Consider the following 14,059-nt stretch of genomic DNA (forward strand, 5'->3'; position numbering starts at 1 on the left):
ACCTCGGTTTCTTGGTTTTCCAAACATGTCACAACCATCTGATAAACATTTTGGAAGTGTGTGTGTGTGTGTGGGGGGGGGGGGGGGAAACAAAGACCGTATCCATCTGTTTCTGCATAAGGTCAATGAACCTGTTAGGTGTGATGTTATTTGTGTAGGGGATTTCCCTATAACATATCTGATCCTTCATGAATATTCATCAAAACCTGGCAGAAAAATGAAAATTCAAACACTGACCACAAATTGCTATAAAAAGGGGTGGGGGTTAATTCAGAACATAGAAGAGGTTATTTCCCTTTAAGATTTAGGACTGTATAATCATGACATGATAAGGTGTGGAGGTTAATCCAGAAAGGGGTAGGGGCTTATCTAGAAAGGGATGGGGTTGGGTGTTAACCCAGAAAGTTGTACAGGTTATTTCCCTTTAAGATTTAGGACTGTATAATCATAGCATGATAAGGGGTGGAGGTAGGGATCTTTAGCAGTGGGAGGACCCAGAGAAAACCCACGAGGTTGGACAGGCGACCCTACTCCTTGTCACTACAACCAGGGAATCGAAACCACGCCAGTTGACTCAATGACAGACCTTATGATACAGCACACAGTGCTAACCATTCAGCCATCCACCCCTCCTCAAGTGAATGGAGATATAAGCTTTAATATTATTACAATATTGTATAGAGTGGGGGAATATCCTAGTCTGATGTCATATTGTATAGAGTGGGGACTACCCTAGTCTGATGTCATATTGTATAGAGTGGGGACTACCCTAGTCTGATGTCATATTGTATAGAGTGGGGGAATATCCTAGTCTGATGTCATATTGTATAGAGTGGGACTACCCTAGTCTGATGTCATATCGTATAGAGTGGGGACTACCCTAGTCTGATGTCATATTGTATAGAGTGGGGGAATATCCTAGTCTGATGTCATATTGTATAGAGTGGGGACTACCCTAGTCTGATGTCATATTGTATAGAGTGGGGGAATATCCTAGTCTGATGTCATATTGTATAGAGTGGGGACTACCCTAGTCTGATGTCATATTGTATAGAGTGGGGGAATATCCTAGTCTGATGTCATATTGTATAGAGTGGGGGAATATCCTAGTCTGATGTCATATTGTATAGAGTGGGGACTACCCTAGTCTGATGTCATATCGTATAGAGTGGGGACTACCCTAGTCTGATGTCATATTGTATAGAGTGGGGGAATATCCTAGTCTGATGTCATATTGTATAGAGTGGGGACTACCCTAGTCTGATGTCATATTGTATAAAGTGGGGAATACCATAGTCTGCTGTATGACATGACAAATAATGACAAAATACAATTTTTAATTTGTTCCTTACTTTTGTTTTTTTTATTTTTTATTATTAAAATGGAAAATATAATAGACAGACAGGCATAATTAATAGTTAAAATGTATATTCAAAATAAAACATTCAATATATCTACACTCCTTTATAAGTACAGATCAAAACAAAAACAATTATATGGTGTTATAACTTCTAAAATGGCTTCCAAGAAATTCAGGTGTTAAGCGGCGCATATATGTTCAATTTTTTCGTCAGTTAATTGATGGCAATTAAATGATATCAATTAATTGGCGAAACCACACACGGTCAATGTTTTAGCGTCAATTTTCATTCTGATCGAAAACTTCTAGCATACACGATCAATAAATATCAAGGGAACTTTGATCCGTCAATTAATTGATTCAATTAAATTGTTTCAATTAATTCGCCGTTAATGTCCTCCATACACGTTCTTCGTCAATTAAATGATATCAATTAATTGACAAAAAAAATTGAACGTGTTTGGGTTGCTTTAGTAAAAAAAGAATGCATGACCAAAACCAAATTTTATATCTTATGGGACGTGCAAGAACTTTATTTTAAAAAATTAAAAAAAAAAAAGAAAACATTACCAAAACCAATTTTTTTATAGGGTATGGGAAGTGCAGGAACTTTGTTTTAAAAAATTAAAAATTATATGGTGTGCAAACTTCTAAAATGGCTTATGTACAATTCAGCCATGTGTAAAAAAAACGATTTGACATAATAGGTCAATTAAATTTAAAAAAAAAAAAATTTAAAAAAAAAAAGAATACATTACCAAAACCAATTTTTTTATAGGGTATGGGAAGTGCAGGAACTTTGTTTTAAAAAATTAAAAATTATATGGTGTGCAAACTTCTAAAATGGCTTATGTACAATTCAGCCATGTGTAAAAAAACGATTTGACATAATATGTCAATTAAATTTTAAAAAAAAAAAATGAATACATGAAAACCCCCCAAAGAGAGTGCAGGAGCTTTTGTCAAAAAAACCCCTCACAAAATGAACACTGATATGGTGTTAAAACTAGCTTATAAAATTCATGTATAAATAGTTTGACATATAATGTCAAATTTAATTTATAAATAAGACTCGAAAACATGACAAAAATCAAATTCTAATAACTTAAAAGGGACCTCGATGAATATTAAAAGTTTCAAAATAGCAAACTACATAAAATCAAGACAAGAGAATATGCAAAAAATAGAATTTATAACAATTAACAATGAAAATAGTATTACTGGTAAGCATATGTACAAATATATATATCTATGTCTATTCTAAATATATCTATCTATATACTATGTAAGTAATTAAAATATATAAACTTGTATATCCAGGATATTTTATATAAAATTTTTAGTACAATGTTTCACAATATCATTAAATAATATGTTAAAACTTTATAAACAATATACATAAAGTGTTAAATAAACCAAGAACACAAAAAAAACTTTCGCCATTTTGAGAATACCTTAAAGTTGCAATTTCATATTTTTACGTTATATTTTTAAAATTTATTAAAATAAAGCCTTAAAATAGATGGTATCTATAAACAGTCCTACCTTGTTAAAGAATAATCCTATTAATCCTATAATTCACTATTGCCAGTTGAGAAATTGGCAAAAATATCATTTTCCTCTTCAAATTCAAACGTTTGAAAAAAGCTACTCCATGGTGGAGAATAGAAAACAAGGGAGGTAATTCGGAGGTAATTGTGTTATTATTTCCAGTGTAAATGAGTTTTAAGTGTGAGAATGACACCTATGATTGTATAATAGTGAGTTGACAACCTATTGAGCAAAAGACATAGAAATAATTATGTTTTGACTTTCTTAGAAAATATGAAATTGTAACTTTAATAAATCCTCACTATATACATTCTCAGAAACCTGTGTGGACTACGTATCTGATAACAAAAGATCTTTTCTCTTTCTGAATAATGGATCTTGTGTTTAACTTGTGTTCCATTCTTTAATGCTGTTTAAACAGTATATATTATTGGCTATACCAGTGATTCTCAACCAGTGTGCTGCGGCACACAGGTGTGTCGCGAGACCTTCCTAAGTGTGCCGCGCAATTTAGAACGACGCACTAAGAAAATGCGAAAAACCATGTGATCCCAAATGAGTATTCACTGGTGTTTAATAGTAGGTTGATAGCTGTGGTTTTCTTTATTTAGTTTGAGTTACTCTATGTGTCTATGACTAGTCTGTGTCTACGGTTGTATTCCGTCTGACTTACCATGTTTTTATTTTGCAAAATTCAGATATTTTTCATATATATTTAGCCAGGTGTGCCGCTATAGTTTTTCACGTGTTCTAAGGTGTGCCGTTGGCAAAAAAAGGTTGAGAACCACTGGGCTATACATTAGGTATTTTATTTATCAAGTCACGAGAAAATAAATGTTTTCCAGTGCTGGGTTAAATTTTTCCGCCAATAAAGTAATTTTTCTCAACAAAATAATTATATAATCAGAGTTTCTGAGTTAAACTTTTCTGCCAATAAAGTTATTTTACTTAACAAAATAATTATTAGAGTTTCTGAGAATTATCACAATCATATAAATATAAAAAATTAACCAACTCTATAAAATAGAGATTCTGCTTGGCATAAAATAAAAATTCATAAAATACAAAAAACATAGAGATACATGTAGTATAAAATAAAATTCAGCAGTAGATGTAGTATTTCAGATTCTTATTATATCTTTTAATATTAGCTTCTTTATTACAAAAAACAAGAAAGAACAATAGCTGTCGTTTGATTTCAACACGGGCCTTATTCCTATGGAGTGGAATTCTTGACACAATTCTAACTGTTAATCTAGTAAAAGTATTAATGCCAATAGAGCAAAATACAAATTCTATGTACAATATTTAAGAAATCTATATAAATAATATCATGTTCGCCGATCACGTTTCGTTGCCGCGATCAACCCCCACATATGTGGTATTAAATTAACCTGTGAATATTTTAGGCCATTGAATTTGGGCCCTGGGGAAACTGGACATGGGCCACGGGGGAATTACATTCCGCGGCCACTCTCCCCCCCCCCCCATATGTGGTATAAAATTAAGCAGCATGGCGCCATGAATGTTTCAGGCCATTGAATTTGGGCCCCCGATGAATTTATGTCCCAGACAAATTTGGACCCTGGACAAATTTGAGCCCCGGACAAACTTGGGTCTCAAGCTAATTTGAGCCCCAGGCAAATTGGGCCCCTGGTGAATTTGAGCACCATGTGAATCGGGGCGCCAGATGAAACCAGGTATCCCGCTGGTTAGTAAGTAATTAGTAATTAGTATTTTTACATGTGTAAATAGCAAATTTACTATATAATAGTAAATGCAGAAGACTGCACCACACACAACTATTACACAAGACAAACCTAAGGACAGGAACAATATACACAGACATCACAAACAACAAACACAAATATCAGATCATGTAAAAGGGTAAGCATATTAGTACAGATAGGTAAAAAGTTAGAATTATGTCGTGAATTCTGCTCCATAGAATCCCATATATTTCAAATATAATACTGGGTTATTTGACCTTGTCATGATCGAATAAAACATTCTCCCATAAAGTGCTGCCATCTTTTAGTTGTTTAATGTTAGAAATATGAAATGATGGAGCATTCTTGTCTTCAGCCTAAGAAAAGAGAAGAAAGGTATTATGTATATGGTAGCATTTCAGGGTACAAATAACTAGCTTTGAGAACAGTGGCTAAAACAGAGAGAGGGGAGAGAGAGAGAGAGAGAGAGAGAGGGGAGAGAGAGAAAGAGAGAGAGACTCTGGATGTAAACATTCTGTAAAATATAAAGAGTGAGAGAGAGAAAGAGAAATTGGGTTTCACCCCCACTCACACAAACTAGGTCATTTCGGGACTAACATATGGTTCAATTTTATTTCAATAATTTCCTGCGCGTAGGGGTCTTTAGCAGTGGAAGGAAATCAGAGGACCCGGAGAAAACCCACGAGGTTGGACAGGCTACCCTACTCCTTGTCACGTACAACCGGGGAATCGAAACCACGCCAGTTGACTAAATGACAGGCCTTATGATACAGCACGCACACGCTAACCATTCGGCCATCCAATCCCCCACACTTAAAGGATAACTTTGCCATCTACCAATTTTACTATGTGATAGAATTGGTTAAACATTTTCCAAATATAATTTTAAAATATAGACCTTCGCTACAGTTCTCTATGTCAGTCAGTAAATATTAAGTCATTTCCATCAAATATGTAAAATCGATGGACGGCAACAATGCCCTTTCACTGTATCATAGCCTGCATTGAAACTTAATTATAATAAAGTTGTAGATTAAAAACAATAAATCTCTTACCTGAAGATCAGTGATCAGTTCCATAATAACAGAGGCCATATAGTCACACTGCTCTGATTTAAAAGGGAGAATACTCTTTGCATTGTTCAGTTTTAAATGTAAATAAAAAGTTAGTGTTCTCTCCTCCGAGTTCAACTCCCAGCTATATATTTCATACCATTGAGCAGACAATGTGACATCACCTGTTTCTACAACAATCAAAGTAATCGAGAAATTGAGAAATAATTTATAGAGAGAGAAATCGGGTTTAACATCCACTCAATGAAAAGGAACCTGTTTTACAACAATGAAAATAATCACGTAATAATGAGAAATAATTTATGGAGAGAGAAATGGGGTTTAACATCCACTCTCCGAAAACTAGGTCATTTCTGGTTATTTTAACAATTTGCTTGCGTATAGGGTTCTTTAGCAAGTGGGAGGAAGTAGAGAAAACAGATGAAGATGGGATGATGACCCTACTCCTTGTCACATACAAGCGTGGGATCAAAACCACACCACTTGACTCAATCACAGACCTTATGAGCTAAAGGCTTCAGCTACTTCAAATGTCACAGAAATAAATGAAGAGCCCCAGGGAAGAATAATCTAAGTCCCTTTTTCAACAAACCCCAGTTAATGGTGCCATCTAGTAGCAAATTGTATACACTTTTTGAGGAACAATCAATTTAAGGTAAAAATGATCAAAGTCACATCGAAGCAAGGCCCTTCTGAAATGGCCTCCCGGACAAATATGTCCATCGTACCCTTTATTTGAGCTTAATTTGGCTGAAAAGTGGAAGTCAGTTGTTGTACTGGTAATTATGATTCGTATTAAACATCATTTTGAAGTTGTAATTAAACCCACTTGTTGTTCTGTTTGTGTCAACTAGTGTCAAGCATTCTCGTCCAAAGGTCTATTTTGCCTTTTATGCAAAAAGACAAAAATGTGACTTAGATCATTCTTCCCCTGGACTCTTCAAATATTATAAACACCAAAAATTACAATTTTCAAATTTCCATCTAAAATTTCCAAAAGATTTTTTTTTGTTTTACTTTATAGAAACTTTAAAGATTTAATGTGAGCTGGTAAGTGCAAAGGTTTTGTGATGGGTATGAGTTTATTGAATGGAGTTTAATAAAGAAAAAAAGATTAACTAAAGAAATAAAAACTAACCTGAACTAATTTTTAAACCATTTATTGATAAATTAACACTATATAAACTATCAGAGGGTAACTGAAAAATTCAACAAACTTTCTAATGCAGATGGGAATTGGTGTCAATTTTATGAACAATGATTAGAATAATTGACAGAGGATAATTATTAAAATTTAAATCAAGGAAACAAATATTCCATTGAAATTATCTGTCTTTTGTAACAAGTAATGGTATATTATATGAACCGGCAACTGACTATGATGTCATTGAAGCCATCTTGGAATTTTTACATCATTTCAAATATCGAAGTCCTGCAATCGATGCCGAGATATCTTTATATTGCACCTGTAAAACGTCGCCTTTTATAACATTAGCAGGCTAGATTCCATACTTATATAAAGTCTTACATTCGATGCGCAATTGTCCAAAGAACTAGCCTACATAATTTCATGTCGATTGCATTCTTAATTGGCAACGTCCTGGACCTTTTTTGAAATGAAATGGTGTTTAACGTCCTACTGTTCTGCTCCTATACTGGGCTAATGAAGACGGACATACGCCATACAGTGTGCTATGAGGGAAATTTTGCCTGGGCAGCGGCACTATGGCCTACTCTTATATCGAATTACAACTGTCAAGGGATCTTTTTACGTGCACGCCAATGTATACACGGGACCTCGGTTTCTCGTTTTCTCCAGTTCTATCACATATGTGATAATAACTGACACCAATACTGTCCTTTAAGCTGTGAGAATTTATTCTAAGGAATTGCAACTGTTAAAGAAATGTAACAACCATGATGTCATTAACTAATCAAATCAATAAATGTTTTTTGGTTTATTTATTTTTAAACAAATACTTACTAGCGTTGTTTTAACACGCTTGTCTGGTACTATCTGACAGGAATCTACTGTTACTGTACAATAATCTGGCAATGTCTGACAAATAGATAAATACTGATCGATAGCCAGAAACTCTGGATGTAAACATTCTGTAAATATAATTAAAACATTCATAAATATTCCCAGAGCCAGAACGTCTAGATGTAAACACTCTGTAAAACATAATTAAACATACATTATGCAAGAGCTAAATCTGTCTATTGCAGGTCTTTCTTTAGGCCCGAAATGTTATCTAAATTATTAATTAGACATTAATTAACCTATCCAGGACATAATCAACTCTCGATGGCATCCCTAGCCTGTGATCTTTCGTGGATTATGAGCCGATTTACTACATAACTTTCCTTCACGATTGAACGATTAAATGGATATTTGAGACTATGCTGTTTATCGTACTGACTTTAGTAATGATGATTGAGGCTAGGCGGAAATTTCAATCACTTAATTCTCGGATCATAGTGGATCAATTTGAATGAAATTTTCAGCAAATTGCCTTTACATTATCTAGTTTTTAACTATTATATTGAGGTCTGCCAACTCGTTATCGAATCTCCCATAATGTGTCTTTAAACATTCATAAATATTCCAATTTGACTGTTCTTTCATTTCTTTTTCTTTTTTATGTGGTTTACATTCATAGGAAATAACAATTCGATTAAAACACAGATTCTTTTTCGTTTCGGTTTTTATAGTTCAAAATTTCGTTTTACATTGCACTTGTCTTTACTACACTAGGATCTGGATCAGTTGTTATATAACCCGCTTTCTGGATGATGTGCCGGATGAGCCAATGAACGGGTCTTATACCGCGAGTTTTTAGTGTGAGGTGCACAGAACTGTGGATAATCCACTAAAAACAACCACGCCGATTGATTAATCATATGTCTGATGTCATAGGGTCAAAAGCCACTCGTATGACCTCTGACTCAACCTTCCACAACAACCGGTCAGATTGAAAGTATAAAAAAAATGAAACGGAATATAGATCTGTATGTTAATCAGATTGTGTCAGGGTGAAATTTCACACATAGTACACTGTATTGTACAAGCCTGTCTTCATAAGCCCAGTAGGTGCTGAAATGTAGAGAGAGAGGGGGAGGGGTAACGTCCACTCGACACAAACTAGGTCATATCGGGACTAACATATGGTTTAATTTTTTATTTCTATAATTCGCTTGCGCGTAGGGGTCTTTAGCAGTGGGAGAAAACCGGAGGACCCGGAGAAAACCCGCGTGGTTGGACAGGCGACCCTACTCCTTGTCACGTACAACCGGGGATTCGAAACCACGTCAGTTGACTCAATGTCAGGCCTTATGATACAGCGCGCACGTGCTAACCATTCGGCCATCCAACCCCCATCTGTGAAGTTTGAAGATCAAAAATAGTTTCCTACCTTCTAAATTCTGAATATGTTCTGCTGTGGGTTTAAGTTTACCTAGAGAAAATCAAATTAAAATGATAAATAGTTCTACTTCTTGTTTGATAGAATTTTTGATAGGTTGCCAGTTGTCTGCAGGGGGAAATTGACAGAATGCTAATTTATTAAACATATATAATGCAAGAGCTAAATCTTCCTATTGCAGGTCTTTCTTTAGGCCTGAAATGTTATCTAAATTATAAATTAGACATTAATTAACTTATCCAGACCATAATCAATTCTCGATGGCATCGATGGCATTGCTAGCCTGCGATATTTACTGGATTATGATTCCATTTGCTGCTCGACTTTCATTCATAATTTAATCATGAAATGGATGATCGAGACTATGTTTTTTATCGTACAGACTTTAGTAATGATGATTGAGGCTAGGCCGAAATTTCAATCGCTTAATTCTCGGTTCATAGTGGATCAATTTGACTGTAATTTTCAGGAAATTGCCTTTACATTATCTAGTTTTTAACTATTATAGTGAGAACTGCCAGCTCTTTATCTTATCTCCCATAATTTATCTTTAATTAAAGACAAAACAACCTCCATATCAGATTGTGTATGATTGAATTTAACTTTAAACTAGATATTGAATAAAATATTTAAATAAAAAACAACTGAACAAGGGGCGTGTGCAGAAAAATGATCACGGGAGGGGGGTGGGGGGGCCTGTTCCGGTGTGATTGACCGTGGAGCATGGAGAGTGGTATGGGGCTTCTCCCCCAGAAAATTTTAAATGTTTGAAGTTGATTTCCTTTCATCTGAGGCCATTCCTGTAGGAATCTTTTTCTTTTAAATGTATAGACTCTCTCCTGGATCTTTCCTGTATGGGCTCTGCATGAGTGGGGGGGGGGCACATTCCACACACCCCCGGACCCTCCCCACTGAAAACATATGCATATGTAAGACTTGTGGTTCAAAAAAGTTGGTCTTCTTTTTAACAACATGTCTCTTCTCTGAGTCCATAATTGGTTTACTTCAGAGAGAGAGAGAGAGAGAGAGAGAGAGGAATGGGGTTTAATGTCCACTCAACACAAACTAGGTCATTTTGGGACTAACACATGGTTCAATTTTATTTCAATAATTCACTTGTGTGTAGGGGTCTTTAGCTGTGGTAGAAAACCGGAGGACCCGGAGAAAACCCAGAAGGTTGGACAAGCAAACCCTACCCCTCGTCACATACAACTGGGGTATCGAAACCACGCTGGTTGACTCAATGACTATTTCTTTATTAATTTAGTACACCTTATGTTTACCTGAAGCTATATCATGTTTCGCTTGTAAAAAGAAAAGTTCAGCAACTACTGGGTCAGCTACTAACTTCTTCTCTGTTTTCAGGTTAAAACACCATTTTTGGAAGCAAAGACCTAAAAAAATAAAACATAGGCTACACATGGCATAAATCTATCATAATTTCTAATTCATTAAAATGACAATCTGATTAACCGTTTCGACACCGACACCCTGTCCAACATTAGGCCTATATACTAGCCTCCCTGGGTAAAAATGGACCCAAAATTTTTTGGGGAATATTATAAAACCTTAGAATACCAAGCAGTCGGAATATTAGCCTGTTTGATACTGAATGGTACTCCAGCCAAGGAGCATTCGAGTCAGTCTTTTGGCTGCTCGGGTACAAAGGGTTAAAATACAGAAATTTATAATTTGTTTGATATTTTTGACAAATACAATTTTGAAATCTAAAAAGGGAAAATAATTGGGTTTTGTAGTTTCATATTTTTTAGACAAATAAAATGAAATTTTGAACAATAAAAAGTGATAAGGAACGAAATGTAATCTGTATTTTAATCATTTTGCTAATACGGACATAATGATGGGTTTTCCCCTTTTAAAGATATACCAATATAAGTATCAGCCCAATTTCCTAATAAATAAGGAATTTATATAGTTACAATGGAGAAATGAACAAAGTCAACAAAAGGATGGTTTAAAAACTGTGCAACTTTTAAATCATTCTACAGTTTTGTTTCAGCTGGTATTCAGAGGTCAGGTTAAACTTTTCTTGCCTTTAAATGGTGAAGCATAATGCCTTAATGGAGGAACAGACTCGGGTAAAAATACATTTTTCTTGGAAACTAAATAATTAATTTGATTTTAAATGTCCCTTTAATGGATATAGCAAAATCGATAATCAACAAATGTTACCATGGAAATTGTTTTGATTACATGTACAGATTTCCACCTCAACTTATAAATAATCCATTGATTCTATAATGACCTTAGTAACCTTGACCTACCTTTAATAGGTAAAATGGCCTTAGTAACCTTGACCTACCTTTAATAGGTAAAATGAGCCAATCAGCTGGCTTATATTTCTTCACAGGCTGATCACCACCAGAGATAATACAAAAATATTTCTTATATTTTTCCCTTAAACCTGAAATAATTAATGATCCTTGTTACAGCTCAAAATGAAATGTTCTTATAAGCATATAGGACTAGGTCATTTCAGAGTGAAATGTAGTATTTTTATTTGTTTGGTTATGCGTTATATATACTTCTGGGTTTTAATTAGTTGAGTCATTCAAAACATGGCATTTTACTGTAAAATCGACTTTCATCTTCGCAATGTTGCATTTTCTTTGAGGTCTCTGTATCATCCAAAAGCTGAGATGGGGTTTAACTCCATTGGACAAAAACTAGGTCATTTCTGGACTAACATGGTTCAATTTTATTTCAACAATTTGCTTGTGCATAGGGGTCTTTAGCAGTGGGAGGAAACTGGAGGACCTGGATAAAACCCACGAGGCTGGACAGGCAACACTACTTCTTGTCACATACAACCGGGGAATCCAAACCACGCCAGTTGACTCAATGACAGACGTTATAATGCAACATGCATGCACTAACCATTCGGCATTCGGCCATTCAACCCCACTAAGTTTGCATAGAAATACCAGTTACATTAAGCTAGCGAACTTAACTCTGCATCTGAAGGCAAATCAGTGGCGAAACATTCAGCTTGAATTCACCTCAGTCCTGCTAATTTATAAAGGTAGCTTTAAAAAGTTCACCTAGCTAACCTAACATTCAGAACAGGTGAGGAATTGCCAGCTTATCTACCTATGTGCATGAATTCTTTCTGGGCAAAATAGCAGCCTTTTGTAGGATACATATATATATATTTTTTTTTCCATATAAACAATATTTCATTCTCAGAAACGGATGGTATAGATAAAACTATCACATCTGACCGACATATCATCAGTCAGAATAGTTCAGCTGGCTAATTAGTCAAAAGTCTATGTGAAACACAACCGTCTCTTAATGTACATGTATGTATAATTCCTGAGAATATTATATGCTGGCTCATCTTTTGTCACCTGAATGGTATATATCACTTAAACATGCATTATGCAAGAGCTAAATCTGCCTATTTCAGGTCTTTCTTTAGGCCTGAAATGTTTTCTAAAGTATTAATTAGACATTAATTAACTGATCCAGGCCTTAATCAACTCTCGATGGCATCAGATTTCTCTGATATTAAATAGATTAGAATGGTTCAGCAATACTTTGATTTAATCAAATATGGAGGACCGAGACATAGCTTCGATCAACCAGTACGGTGGTTGAAATTATTGCACATGTCTGTCAAACCTTCAAAGGCTAATATCTTTGCTTGCAATAGAGTAATTTGAATGAAATTTTCAAATTATTCATTTTACATCATCTACTTTCGAACTATTATAACAAGAATGGCTAGCTCTTTATCTAAATCTTACATAATGTATCTTTAATGAAAATAACCAACAGTAACAGTAATATACAATTACTGTAATCTACTACAGTAGGCCTACCTTTGATTTCACAAATTTTCTTCAGGATACTATCTACTTTTACTTCATCATCAACCGTTTGAACTGTCACCTAAAAATGTTCACAACAAAGTATTATCAAAAAAAGATAATTTCAGTGTAGATCTACAACTTTATCTTAATCAAACAGTACAGAAATGGTGGTCCGTGCCATACATTTATCATATTCCTGAGGGAGTGTGTATATTCTTCCCCTTCAATCAAATCTATCCCAAGTACAGAAACTTGACAGCCCTTTGTTTAATCTGGGGTCTTCCCTAAAACTTTGGACAGTGATTTAAGATATTAAAAACGGTGAAAGTATTCTTCGTCTCCATACGGTATTGTTTAAATTTTGTATCCATGTTGATAGCCTCGTTTGTCACACAATTAGTTTTTCTGCAATAGTCTGCTATGCACTGGTTAATTGGGTGTTATGTGTTATGAAGGCCTAACCATATTTGGTCCAATTTGGAATTCTGTTTAAAGCGTAATGATATTGTTAATGTTACACAGTTAGCTATTGGATGTTAATCGGACTATTGACCAGTCATAATTTGGAACAGAAATTTGCTTCCTTTACAGCAGTGTTACTGTTATTAAGTGGGATTAGCTCTAATCAAACGAAACACTGCCAGGAGTATAGAATAGTAGGCCTACATTTAGACTTTCTGCAAGTTGTATAAGGATGGACAATTTTCAAATAATTGGCATCCTGTCTTATTCATTAAACGAAGAAAATGTTTATTAGTATTAAAAAGAATAAAACAGGATGCCAATTATTTTGTAAATACCATGGACCACATAATACATGATTACATAATGAATTCAGTTACCTTGAGGGGTGCGTCTGTGTTTCCAATGTCCCATACATGAACGACAGCTAAATTTTGCAGTTCAGTACCGGTAACCTCCATATTTTTTAGGCCAAGGCAGAAACGCGTTAAATAATCTAATTCATTCTTCTATTACATGTAATTACCATAAAGAAATATAGAAGACTGATTTCTATTGACATCAATTACAATCACGGCCCCTTATATCTTTAATAATTATATTAGCTATTTAAGTAAATTTA

General features: G+C 34.7%; 1 long non-coding RNA gene across 1 annotated transcript; it reads right to left on the reverse strand.

The window, feature by feature from the left end:
- Positions 1 to 2,087: 2,087 nt before the first annotated feature.
- LOC126812366 (uncharacterized) lies at positions 2,088 to 14,008 on the reverse strand. The gene is made up of 9 exons (XR_007675896.1): positions 13,818 to 14,008; positions 12,985 to 13,054; positions 11,463 to 11,564; positions 10,423 to 10,533; positions 9,131 to 9,172; positions 7,699 to 7,826; positions 6,853 to 6,913; positions 5,697 to 5,884; positions 2,088 to 4,997 (listed from the first exon to the last, which is right to left on the reverse strand). It is a non-coding gene; the product is annotated as an uncharacterized LOC126812366 (long non-coding RNA).
- Between the last annotated feature and the right edge of the window lie 51 nt (positions 14,009 to 14,059).

The sequence above is a fragment of the Patella vulgata genome, chromosome 1 (genome assembly GCF_932274485.2).
Source record: "Patella vulgata chromosome 1, xgPatVulg1.2, whole genome shotgun sequence".
NCBI lineage: Eukaryota > Metazoa > Mollusca > Gastropoda > Patellidae > Patella > Patella vulgata.